The sequence below is a fragment of the Cannabis sativa genome, chromosome 7 (genome assembly GCF_029168945.1).
Source record: "Cannabis sativa cultivar Pink pepper isolate KNU-18-1 chromosome 7, ASM2916894v1, whole genome shotgun sequence".
NCBI classification, from domain to species: Eukaryota; Viridiplantae; Streptophyta; class Magnoliopsida; order Rosales; family Cannabaceae; genus Cannabis; species Cannabis sativa.
The window spans coordinates 59,668,179-59,681,283 of NC_083607.1; the positions used below are offsets into that span (position 1 = coordinate 59,668,179).

Below are 13,105 nucleotides of genomic sequence, written 5' to 3' on the forward strand. Positions count from 1 at the left end.
TCTCTCTCTCTCTCTCTCTCTCTCTCTCTCTCTCTCTCTCTCTCTCTCTCTCTCTCTCTCTCTCTCTCTCTCTCTCTCTCTCTCTCTCTCTCTCTCTATATATATATATATATATATATATTTATTCTATATAAAGTGTGCCTATATAACTGAATTCTTATTTTATGAGAAATTCATGGGTAACTTTTTTTAAAAATAATTTTCTATTCAAAAATAATAATTTTTTTTATTAAGATGTATTTAAATTAATTTTTAAATAAATTAATATTACTTTTAAATTTTAATTGGGTTTATGAGAAATTTATGGGTAACTTTTTTTTTAAAATAATTTTCTATTCAAAAATAATAATTTTTTTTTTATGAAGATGTATTTTAATATTAATTTTTAACTAAATTAATATTACTTTTAAATTTTAATCGTATAAACCTAACAGGAAACACAATCTCTGAAAATTCTCAATAAAATAACTAACCTCAAGAGGATGAGCAACCAATTGTGATTATTTATGATAATCATTTATAATTTCTTTTTCTAAATCTCAAACCCTCAAACCCTATATTGCTATTGAATTATTGCCTCATCTATTCTCTTTGATCTTTCAGCTTCTATGCCGTGATTCATGGCCTCTCCCTTGCTATATTGCTTTACTTTTAAACAGTTTTGGGATATGCGAAATATAATGTCATCCGTTAGAGAGTTTGTTGGGCACACCAAAAGTAACAAGATATCATTTTCAATTTATAATCCTTAAATTTTTTATGATGCTCATTTTGAAAGGCTAGGTGTAATTGTAATGTCGGAGTAGCTAGATTTTTCCCAGAAGATAAAACTCACATCAGCACCGCCATTGCTGGCATCCATTCTAACGAATACTATTCTTCTAAGCTCATATCTAACACACAATCCTATGGGAACAACATAAAGTTCGGTTGAACCAAGATAAGATAAACATTTTTAAGTGTATTACCTTTTAATATAATAAAAAATACCTAACATAAAATTTAGTATACGTGCATCGCACGTAACTTTTTACTAATATATATATATATCTTCCCTCAAACTTCCTTTCACTCAATCTTTCACTCACTCAATCTCTTCTCTCATTCTCTTTTTTTTTTTTCGGAATTTTTCGATTTGAGTTGTGGGTTCGCTCTATTTTTGGAATGTTCTTCAAGCTTGAAGATTAAATTTGAGGTATGCACCCTCTTCACCTCTTCATTTCAATTATTTTTTTTTAAGGGGTGAATTTTATGTTGTTGTGTGTATATATATATATATATATAAATATATATTATACATGTATACAGGTATAAGGAGGTTTGTGAATGTTTCTAAATGTAAAAAAAAATGTTATATGTGTGTGTATGGAGAGAAGATCAACTCTTTTTTTAATAAATATATTTTGTATGTATTATATATGTATAAGTAAATGTAGTAATCATTTCTTGTAAATTTATATGGGTATATATGTATGTGTATATATATATTTGTATGTATTTATATTTATATGTGTGTATTTAGGTGTATATATAAATTGTATGTGTATGTGTACAATTATATATGTATGTGTACAATTATGTGTAAAAAGATGAACAATAAGAAATAAAATTAATTTGACAAAAATTAAGTACTTAAGTTAAGTTTTTGTTAAAAAAAATTGGTAGACTTTTGAATAATAGTTGAAAAAAAGTATGTTAGTAATAACTAAGTAACAATATTTATGAATAGTAGTTGAAAAAACTTCTAAAACAAACTCTTAACTTTTGAATTGAAAAAAAAAATATATTAAACTAATTATTAGCTAGAATAATAAATAATTAGAAATAGAAAATATTATTTAAAATGTTCATAATTTAACTTAAAATATCATAAATTTTGTGAAAAATTTTGTGTTTTAATTTTGAATATTATTTGTTATATAGAGGAGCACGTCATCAGACCATAGAAATTGGATAACTATCAATAGACGATCAACTAGATTTGGAGAAGGTGTGGATGAATTTGTTAGAGGTGCTAAAGTGCACCTTAATTTTACTGGACAAAGTAGATGTCCATGTAAGAAATGTCTTAACAGCAGATTTCAAACTCCAAACACCATTAGGATGCATTCTTTTATAATGGCATTCAACAATCGTACATTGTTTGGCATTATCGTGGGGAGTCTTTTAGTAAACTTCCAGAGCAATATGAAGACAACGACGAAGAGAAGATTGCAGATGTGTTGGTAAATATATAAGGGAATATCCAAGGGAATTATTCAATGACTTGTTGACTGATGTTAGTACTCCAATTGATAAGTATGATGATTTGTTTATGGAGATGTCGAATGCGTTGTACCCAAGGTGCTTGAAATCGGCCCTTAATGTTTTGGTGAAGTTGATGCATTGCCAAGTGCTTAATAGGTAGAGTAATCATTCATTTGACATGTTACTCACCATATTGATTGTGTTGTTTCCTGAAGAGAAAAAACTATCCAAGTCACATTACAAGGCAAAGATAAAATTATGTAATCTTGGATTAGGTTAGGACTCTATTAATTTATGAAAACATGATTGAGAAATCTTCAGGTTAGAGAATGAAAAGTTGAAATCATGTCATGTTTGTGGAGAATCTCATTAGAAAAAAAAAATGTGGTGAACGAAAAAATGTGCCACATAAAGTCTTGCGGTACTTTTTAGTCTCTCTGAGATTATAAACGCTCTACAGTTCTAGGCATTTAGCAGCAGACATACGTTGGCATTACTCTAAAAGACCACAAGAAGAATAGGTGCTTAGGCAACCTACAGATGGTGAAAATCGAAAGTGGATTCACGTGCTTTATCCGTCATTCGCTTCCAAACCTAAAAAATTGAGATTGCACTACTACAAAATTCACTATTCACGTCGGTCAACGCGACTATTCATCGCGTTGACCGACGTGAATAGTGTTATATTAAACATAATCGTCATTTTTAAAATGACACAAATAATAGATATTTTGCGTCATTTGATATCCTTCACTAAATAGACAACCGACGGCAAAAGAGAAAATTTAAAAAAATATATATATAAGATTCGCGTCCTTTTAAAAGTCTCACAAACATTATCTCTGTCATTTTCCAACCGACGATTAAAAAAAGTTGCGACTGTGACCAACAGACACAAACTCTCTTATGGCTCACTTACCCAAAATTTCTTAGACCAAGCAAATCATTCGTTCATACTCTCTGGTAGTGTGAACCCTAGGTGCGCAATTTTAATCATCTCCGCCCCTCAAAATTTTGCTCTACTGTGCCTCCATCAGCTCTGAAGCTCTTCAACCCTCTCTCAAATTTTTGCTCCACCAGCGTAAGTCTCCTCCACTCACAGTCATGGCCACATGTATTTATTTTTATGTATGTATATAATATATGGGTTTTGCAAAACTACCACACACACAAAAGGACCTCACTCATTTTAAGTTTGAAATGACCTGGTTTGTGGTTTCTCAATATACAGTTCACTTTCCTACCTCATTTCATCTTAGCATGTATCAAATTAGTTTTGCAATGAGTTAAATATGACTCTTGTTGTTCAAAATTAATTCTTTTTTATTTCTTAAAAGTGTAGGGTTATTAGTTACAATTGAGATATGGACATATTGCCTGACTATCATCCATCGCTTATTCTCCGTTGCTTTGTCATCATGGTGCTTATTGTGCGATAGTGGCTTTGGGTTTTTTTAGAGCAAATTTTTGCTTTTGGTTTTGCCATTTTATAATTTTTACATGTTTATTTTAATTTGTATATACTAATGTTAAATTTAAGTCTTTGATTTTTGGTAGGGGTGGAGATCTAGAAATTCTATTAACTTCTTAAGGACGTCTAACGAATATCTTTGGTTTTCGAATTCTCTATCTGCAATTTCTTTTTCATTATGTTCAATCCTCATTATTTTTTATGGTTGACATTTAATTTTGTTTATTTCCATTATCAGTTACATAATTGGTATAAACTTATTGCAATTTTTAAGCAAATGATTGAACATAAGAAACCAAAAAATAATTAGAGTAGGTGCATGTGTATATTTTGGTTGTTGCCTTTAGTGGTTATGTCTCATTGACCCGCTATTGTGCTTTGGTGTTTCATTTCAGTTACTTATTGGGTGTAATTTAATGCAATACACTGACGTATTCTCATTAACCATAATGAGAAGTCCATCTAGTTTTTGCTAGATGTTGCAATGATTTTTTTCCTTCTTAATCCTTGTGTTTGTCTAGCAAGGCTCTCTTCAAGTATGGAAGCGACACAATTATGCTCTTACATAGAAACTTGAGATGCTGCTAGTTTTAATACTGTGGAGGTTGATTCTCTAAAATTGAACCAGCTAGTCAAATTACAATTCAAGAATCCTTTCCTCTTTTAGAGATATTAATTACTTAGATAAGCTTCTTTCAAAGATCAATGAGAGTGTTTGAGAGTCTTTAAGTTGTGAAAGAGCTTCTAAGGGAACTGTTTTGCAAGTTTGGGAGAGTGCTTGGTACCAAGAAGCCATTGCTGATCTTCAACTGTAAACAAAGTGTCTTGTTCAAAACTGAATGTAGGCTATTATCCAAACCAGTATAATACTTGGTGCCAATTTCTTTTATTATTTATAATCTCTATTTGCTTAAGTTTATTGCTTTGTGTTCTGTTCTTGAACTTGTGTTGTTGAAAAACACAACAAATATTACATAGCTAGTAACAATATAAGCACTTTTACAGTAAGATAACTATTTTTAATTCTCAAGTGTTTATCTTTTAGTTACAACGTGTTAAGCAAATGGTTCGTTCCATTATTTTAAATTGTATGTGCCAATGTTATTATCAATCCTTATTTTAGTCTTTCTTGAACTAGTTTATTTTTTTATTGGGCGAGAATATATAAGGTCATTTTTTTACTTATCTTTTATTGAATTGATTTTTATTGCTGGATACTTGTTTTTATTTTTGTTCAAGTTATTGTTATCATACTCAATTGATTAATGAGTTGATTTTCATTTTCTTGTTTCTGTGTTAGATTAGACTAGACAATATGAAATAATGAACTAAATTTTGAAATGCTAGTGTAACTTTCGTATATATGTGTAGTGTAATTTTTTAATTGTTTGTGTTTGAAAGAGCATGCAAACTTGTTTATTAGTACTTTTATAGTTATATATTAAAATATTATTAATCCTTAATAATATGCAGCATATGACTACTTGTGTTGGCCCATTTTTTTAACTTGTGTTTTTCCTACTTTCCTCCATTGCATTCATATTTTGAATTTTGTTCTCAATGAAAGGCGCTCCCTCCATTAATAAGCTCTAATATGCTTCTCTCTGTATTTTCTGCTTGTAGATTTGGATTTTCATCAAAATAAAAGTGTTTCCTTGTATGAATGTGTTGTAGGTAATATTAGAGAAGCGAAGCGATAGCTTTATTAGATAAGGTAAATTTTTTAAATTTATTTATTTTATTACAAAATTTAATATTTGAGTAAAATGAATTTTATTTGATTAATAAATTGAATTGTCGTAGACTCATAGTAGTAATTAATATTTTTTATCTTTTGTTTTACAGTTTAGGTTAGACATTCCCTACAGTAACAAGGAGATCAATGCAGTACGAGATGAGTGAGCCGCATTTATGAAGCCTTTGATTATTAAGTGAGTATAATATTACCATTTTTTGTTATGATGCGTGGGATATAATTTTTATGATCGTTGCTATTAACACTTTTGGTATTATATAATTGGTTTATATAATGATTAATATTTTTTTATCTTTTGTTTTAGTTCAAGTCAGACGCTCCCTATAGTAACAAGAAGATCAATGTAGTACGGGAGGAGTGGGCCAAATTTGTGAAGCCTTTGATTATAGGTTACTACTTTTGTTATAATACACGAGTAACAAGTTTTATCATGATTATTGTTATCTTTTGCATATGTAATTAGTTTATATTTAGATTACGATATACATAGCATTTAAGTTTTAGGATCGATTCTATTAACAATTTTGGTATTGAGTGATTAGTTAATAGAATCGATTACTAATTTTATGTAAGTTTTAAAAATATTATTTTAAATTTTTTTTGTATTATGTATTTACTATTATATAGAATTATTCTAAAATTTGATAATGCAGGTGGAGAAAATTGCATGAAAAATTTGCAATTTTCCCTTACTTATATTTGTGCTTCATTTTATAAGTGACGCAATAGGTTTAAAAAAAAAAAAAATTCGTAATAGATGTGGCATTTTTGAACAGACGTAATAAGGTTTTTGTGACAGTTTTAAAATGTCATAAATAATTTAGCGTCATTTCTAAACCGACGCATAAGATAAAATAGAAAAGTAAATCTTTTGCGTCGGTTTATAAATGTCGAAAATTGTTTTTTGCGTCGTTTTGAAAATGACGCTAATAAACAACTATTTGCGACTACGGTATATACGTCGGTTTTTTAAACCGACGTAAATTCTTTAAATGACACTTAAAAACCGACGGAAATTATACTTTTTGTAGTAGTGTTGGGATTGGCTATGAATGGATTCAATCTGTTTGGTAATATGAGCAACTCACATGGCACGGTGATAGTTATTTTAGTCCTATATAACATACCTCTATGGAAGTGCATGAAATCGGAGTCATTAATGTTGTCTCTATTCCAGGTCAATGATCACTTAGAAAAGATATGAATATTTTCATGAGACCATTAATAGATAAATTAAAAGACTTATAGGAGATATGTGTCGAAACTTGTGATGTGTATAATGGGTCTACATTCTGTTGGGGATTATTTTACCAAAATCTATATTTACTACCATGTATGTTATTTAACATCCTAAATATGAATTTCTAAAACAACGGAATTTAAACACATATAAAGTTCAAGAAACCTTACATTGGTTGTAGCGGAATTAAATGACTCATTCCACTCAGATTTCCAACCCTTGTATCCTTTCTGTAGCAGAGTATCACCAAGATCTGAGCTCGATTCTTCTTCAATTGGGGATAAGACTTGGTTGTTAAAATTGTAAAGAATTGTAATTAATATGGGGGATAGTATGAGGACTATATATGTATAGAATGATACATAGTTGAGTAAGAATTGGTGTTTGTAAATGTTTGGTTAAGCAATACAATTGATCTTATTCATCCAAAAAAAAAAAAAACTTTAGGCTGTCAGTTTTGAGTCCATCACTATTTATTTATAGAAATCCTTCTAGGTTTAGGTTTGAATTATTTGGCATTAAAAAATTGATAAAAAAAATGGTAAAATCAAGCATTAGTGGCCGACCATAGGATGTGGCTCCACCACTTGCAATTTTGCCATTTTTCAACTATTTATCCTATTCTTTCACAAATGCCATATTTTTCAATTTAACCACTTAAATGCCAAAACTATTCATTTAATAATTAAAATTAATTATCAAATAAAATTTTCATTTAATATATTTAGTAATCAGACTTTAATAAAGTCTCTTAATTAACAAATAAATTCTAGAATCTTTTTTCTTCACAATTAGGCCCTAGCTTAGTGAAAATTCATAAATAAGACATAGTCTAATTTTAGAATTATAATTGATTAATTAAAATCAATTGACTAAGTCTTACAAGCAGTATTGTCTCAACTAGTATGTGGACCATGGGCCTATATAACCGATCTTCCAATAAGCAGATGTAGAATTTACCAAGTAAATTTCCTAACTTATTAATTTCTCCTTGCACCACTATAGATTTGGAATTACACTCTCAATTATATAGAATGCTCTATATGTTCCACGATATAGATACGCTATGAAAATTTAACCATCATTCAAATCCTAATAATCAAAGATTCTCTATAGATGATTTACACCGAGTAGGGACAAATTACCGTTTCACCCCTCAATGTATTTTATCCTTAAAACACTTAGCTTCTTATAAATGATATTTCAGTAAACTAATATAATCAATGAAATAAGATCTCTTCCATTTAGCTCTATTAAGCCAAGCTCACAGGAAATTATCATTTCACTTCTATGTCCAGATAGAAGCTATAGATTCCACATCTATGACTAGCGCTCCCACTAAATTGTACTATCATGTTCCCAAGCTGTACGTGTGACCCGAACCAAATAGTAGGCTTTGACTAACAACTTAAAGAACACAAATAACACTCTTGAGATCGAACCTAACCATCTCAGGATTAAGATCTTTTGATCTAAGATCAACTAGTTATATTGACTTAGAAAGATACAACGATAAGATTATAATATCTTTACTAAGATCAATATCGGTCCCAGTCCAATATATACTCCATACATCCGATACTAGCATACTTTGTCAATGTTCTAGGAAAAACATAACACTTATCCAAGGTGTAAGTAGGCTTTATCGCTGACTATCACATCAGTGTAAACCCAGTGCACTGATGAATCGTGGGACATTAAATTTTGAAGTATATAATCACAATTACCTCCCAATACTGTGTTGACATCACTATAATTGTGAATAACTATATCTTCTGGATTTAACAGAAATTGTATACATTGAACCATAAACATAAAAACTACATGTAAACATAAATGACTTCTAATCTTCTATTGATAACAAATTAGATTATATTGAAATAGATTTTATTTAGGGCATAAATCCCAGCACATTCATGATGAGAGCAGCTATTATGTGGACTATAAATGATTTTTCTACATATGCTTTAATGTCTGGTTGGATCACAAAAGGGTACAAAGTATGTCCGACATGTAATGAACACACTCATTCTATTTGCTTACGTAATAAAATTGGGTATGTCGGCCATCGTCGCTTTCATAAAATTAGTGACTCAAGGAGAAGGAGTAAAAAATTTGATGGAAAGCTTAAGAGAAGAACTCCCCCCTCCTTCCCCACAGAATTGTCAATGACTGATATTCTAAGTCAATTATAGTGTCTTCAATATTGATGTCCAGGGAAATACAAGGATTTTGGAGGTTTCAAACGGAAACGTTTTGATGCCGAGCTAAATTCACTACTACAAAATATACTTTTGGTGTTAGTTTTAAACTGACACTTATACTTTTTGTGTCAGTTCATAAAATTGACACCTATTCCACAGTCACAAAAAGTATATTCTTTGGTGTTGGTTCTAAACCGAGACTTTTGGGCATTGGTGTGAGTTTTAAACTGACACTTATGGGTGTGCAATTTATTTTTGCACTATATGTCTCGGTTTAGAACTGAGACCAAAAAAATTAATTAATAATTTTTAGATTTTATTTTAATAAAAGTTTAAAATATTTACCTTAAACCAGATTTAATTCAAAATTAATTAATAATTTTTAAATTTTATTCAAAATAAATTCATTGAAGCAAATAAATAAATTATTTTCTCACAATATTTCAACAAACATTCTATAACAGGTTTTATAAGTGAAATAATAATAATAATAAATATTTACACACTAAAAAAAATTAATAAGAAAAATGAAATCTAAAAAACAATGCATTTTCCTCTTACGACAGTTACTACCATCTCTACGTGGTGATTCGTTGGCATCAAAGGCCCAAGAAGGAAGAACTTTGATGTTGAAACCGAGACTAAGAAAGATCTGAGACCAAGGGAGAAGCCCAGAATAATGAAACCATGAGCAATCCTTTAGTGAAAACTGGCCTTCAAAACCCATGACGATCGAACCCCAAGCGAGAGAGATCAAGAACCAAGAGAGAGAGAGAGAGAGAGAGAGAGAGAGAGAGAGAGAGAGAGAGAGAGAGAGAGAGAGAGAGAGATCAGGGAGCATGAGTGAGAGATCTCCAACCTTCAAACGCAACTCCAATGAGATAAACTAGAGAAAGATAACTGAAAAGAAGAGGGGGGATGAACTGGGTTCGCGGACGAACGAGATAAATCAGAGAAAGAGAGATCAGAAAAGATGATGGAGGCGGTAGAGAGAGATTTGGTTTGGGCGACAGGGTTTGTTCGAGTGAAATAAATCAAAGAGAGATTAAAAGAGAGGTCGTAGAGAGAGATGGAGCGTTGAAAGGGTTTCTACAAGGGTTTCATAACTTTGTATATATACCTTTTTTTCATTCTGAAACTTTTTTATAAAAAAAAATAGTGTTTATACGTGTCGGTTTAACCGAGACTAAAGGATCTTTTAGTGTTAATTACTTATAAACCGACAATTATACTCAATTTATATGTATATTTTTTTAACTTCTTTTTTGGTCTTGGTTATACTTTTAGTGTCGGTCTACTAACCGACACTTAAAGTCATTGTCATTTATAAACTGAGACCAAAGAGTTGTCTTTAGTGTCGATTATCTAAAAAAACCGTCCCTCAAACCAACACCAAAAGTCTATTTTGTAGTAGTGATTAGTCCAAAAAGAGTATCTTTTTCGAAGTAGAGTATTGGAAGAATTTAACACTTAGACATAATCTTTATGTGATGCATATCGAAGAAAGTATATGTGACAATGTATTGGGGACTCTCTTGAGTATTGAGGGGAAATCTAAAGATATGTACAAAGCAAGACTTGATTTGGCTAATTTGAATATTCATTCTGAATTATGAATATACGAAGGTAAAATAGGGATATGGAAGAAGCTATCTACAAGTTACACGCTTAGTGTTAATGAGCATCGTGAATTTTGTAGATTTATTAAGTTTGTAAGGTTTCTAGATAGTTTTGCTTTAAATTTGGAGAAAATGTGAGTAAAGATCACGAGGGCAAGATATTTGGCCTCAAATCTCATGATTGTCATTACTGGCAATATTTGATGCCTACCGGTATTCAAAAGTATTTGAAGAAAGATGTTCAGGATACGATCATTGAGTTGTGTGTATTCTTCAAGCAACTATGTTGATGAACTTTGAATGTCATCTCATTAGTATGCTGACAAATATTGTAAAGATATTGTGTGATGTTTATGCATGCATTTACCTAAGGAAGAAATTCTTGGTAGACTAGTGCACTATAAGTGGATGTACCCAATCCAACGATGCATGTCTATGTACAAAAATTATGTCAGAAATCGGTCTCGTCCGAAAGGTTCAATTGTTGAGGCATATATTTTTAGTGAGGCATTAACTCACTGCTCTAGGTACTTTCAAGGAATTAAAACCAAATTTCATAAAGCATAACGGAATGATGATGATGACATCTCAAACAAGCTCAATCGACAGTTCTCTATATTTAAGCACAATGGATGACCTATCGATAAAAAAAACTATTGACAGACTACTGATGAATCGAACCGAAGTGCGAAGTGGTATATTTTGAATATTTGTGTCGAAATTGAACATTATATCAAGTAAGACAGGCTATCAAACTTTACTTTATAATAATTTTAATTCGTTGACGTAATTTCATCCTAATCATTAATTAATTTTTCTGTAGTGAGCATATGAACGAGATAAGGTGTGGTATACCTAATATGGAAGAAAGGCAAAAAAATGAGCTTCTTGAATGGGTCAAAAATTGAGTAAGCTAGGTTAAATTTAGAGTGAATCATTTATTTCTAGTTATATTTAATAAAGCTGACATAATATATTTGTTCATTACTAGATTATTTCGACACACTAGTCTAGACAAAATACCTGATGAGTTGTATGCTATTGCTAACAAAGAAAATGACATATTCTTCTTTTATTCTGGATGCATTGTGAATGGTATAAAATTTATATAGTTGGGAAAAAAGATAAAAGTCATAAAATATAGAGTAGCAGTGTTATGGTACCTATGAAAATGGTGTTAATTTTTATGGCGTACTAGAATAAGTAATTAAATTGACTTATTTGAAGGACTGTAGAGTATTATTTTTCAAGTGTAAATGGCATGAAACAAACACTACTAGGAGTAGGATTGAAAAATGCCCTTATTTTTACTAGTATTTGTGTTAATCACCAATGGTACTAAAATAAACCATTCATCCTTGCATCTCAGGTAAAATTGGTTTACTACGCTAAGGATATGAAGAATGAAGATGATGGGGAGCTTGTAGACAATTACACTCCACATAATATTGGGAGATTTTTAGATAGAGATGATGATGACATTTCAATAGTTCAAGATGGCAAGTCATCCAGAATTCAATTAGTCGTACAACTTTAGAATCGAATAATTTTTGAATATATTCGAGAAGATGTCGAGTCAGTTGAAGTTTCCAACATTCATGATATAATGTTAGATATTAGTAATAGTTGAAGTTTAGATGATTTTGTGGTTAATGATGAAAACTTTAAAGATAAGGGCAAATAATGACGATAATAATAATGAATAATTTGTAGACAAAGATAATGATATAAATGACAATTGTGCTTACGATGATGATGTCGTCTTATAAATTTCAGAAGTTTTAATATTAAGATTTAGTATTATTAATTAATAGTTTATTTTCAATCTTAATAATAATAATAATAATAATTGTTGTACTTTATTAATGATATTTCTAATCTTAAAATTGCATTATTTTTCTAGCATGTCTGCTCAAAGCTCTTTGGTACGTTTGGCAAGGAAGAACAAGGAAAAAAGAAAGGGGGTTTGGTAGGCCTATAAAGGCACATGTGTTGAAGTCATCTGTCTCATCTTTTCCACTAGAAGATGTTGCTACCATTTTCGCAGAAGATGTCACTGTCGTTACTGATCCTACTATCATGTTTGATCCTCCTTAAGGACATCCTATGAAAACTCGAGCAAAGGCTAGCATCTTTAAGCCTCGAGTCTTCCTGGGCCAAGCTTTATGGAATCCTATTATATCTTAATCTTTGTGCCCTAAATAAAATTTTATTTTAATGTAATCTTTTCTATTCAAATATCAATAAAGAAACAGATTTAATTTCATTACTTGTTTAATGTGTTATTTGGTTCATGTGATCATCTATTTACTTATTTAATTAATAAATTCATCCAAATCCTTATCACACTGATATTCTTGTTTATTGTGTTGTCAACACAATGGAAAGTAAATAAGATTGTGTGATTAAATGTATTCCTAGATTTATCAGTACATAGGGTTTAACTGATATGATAATCTACAACGTAGTTTACTTGTACCTTGAATAAGTGCTATGTCCTTTATAGGGCATTGGTTAAAGTAAAGCTTAGGTTGGATGCATGGAGTATGCATTGGAAGGGGCCGATAT

The 13,105-nt window shown here is 30.5% G+C and overlaps 1 long non-coding RNA gene across 1 annotated transcript; it reads left to right on the forward strand.

The window, feature by feature from the left end:
- Positions 1 to 2,863: 2,863 nt before the first annotated feature.
- On the forward strand, positions 2,864 to 6,479 carry LOC133039922 (uncharacterized). The gene is made up of 4 exons (XR_009688877.1): positions 2,864 to 3,328; positions 5,393 to 5,432; positions 5,564 to 5,649; positions 5,779 to 6,479. It is a non-coding gene; the product is annotated as an uncharacterized LOC133039922 (long non-coding RNA).
- Positions 6,480 to 13,105: the final 6,626 nt, after the last annotated feature.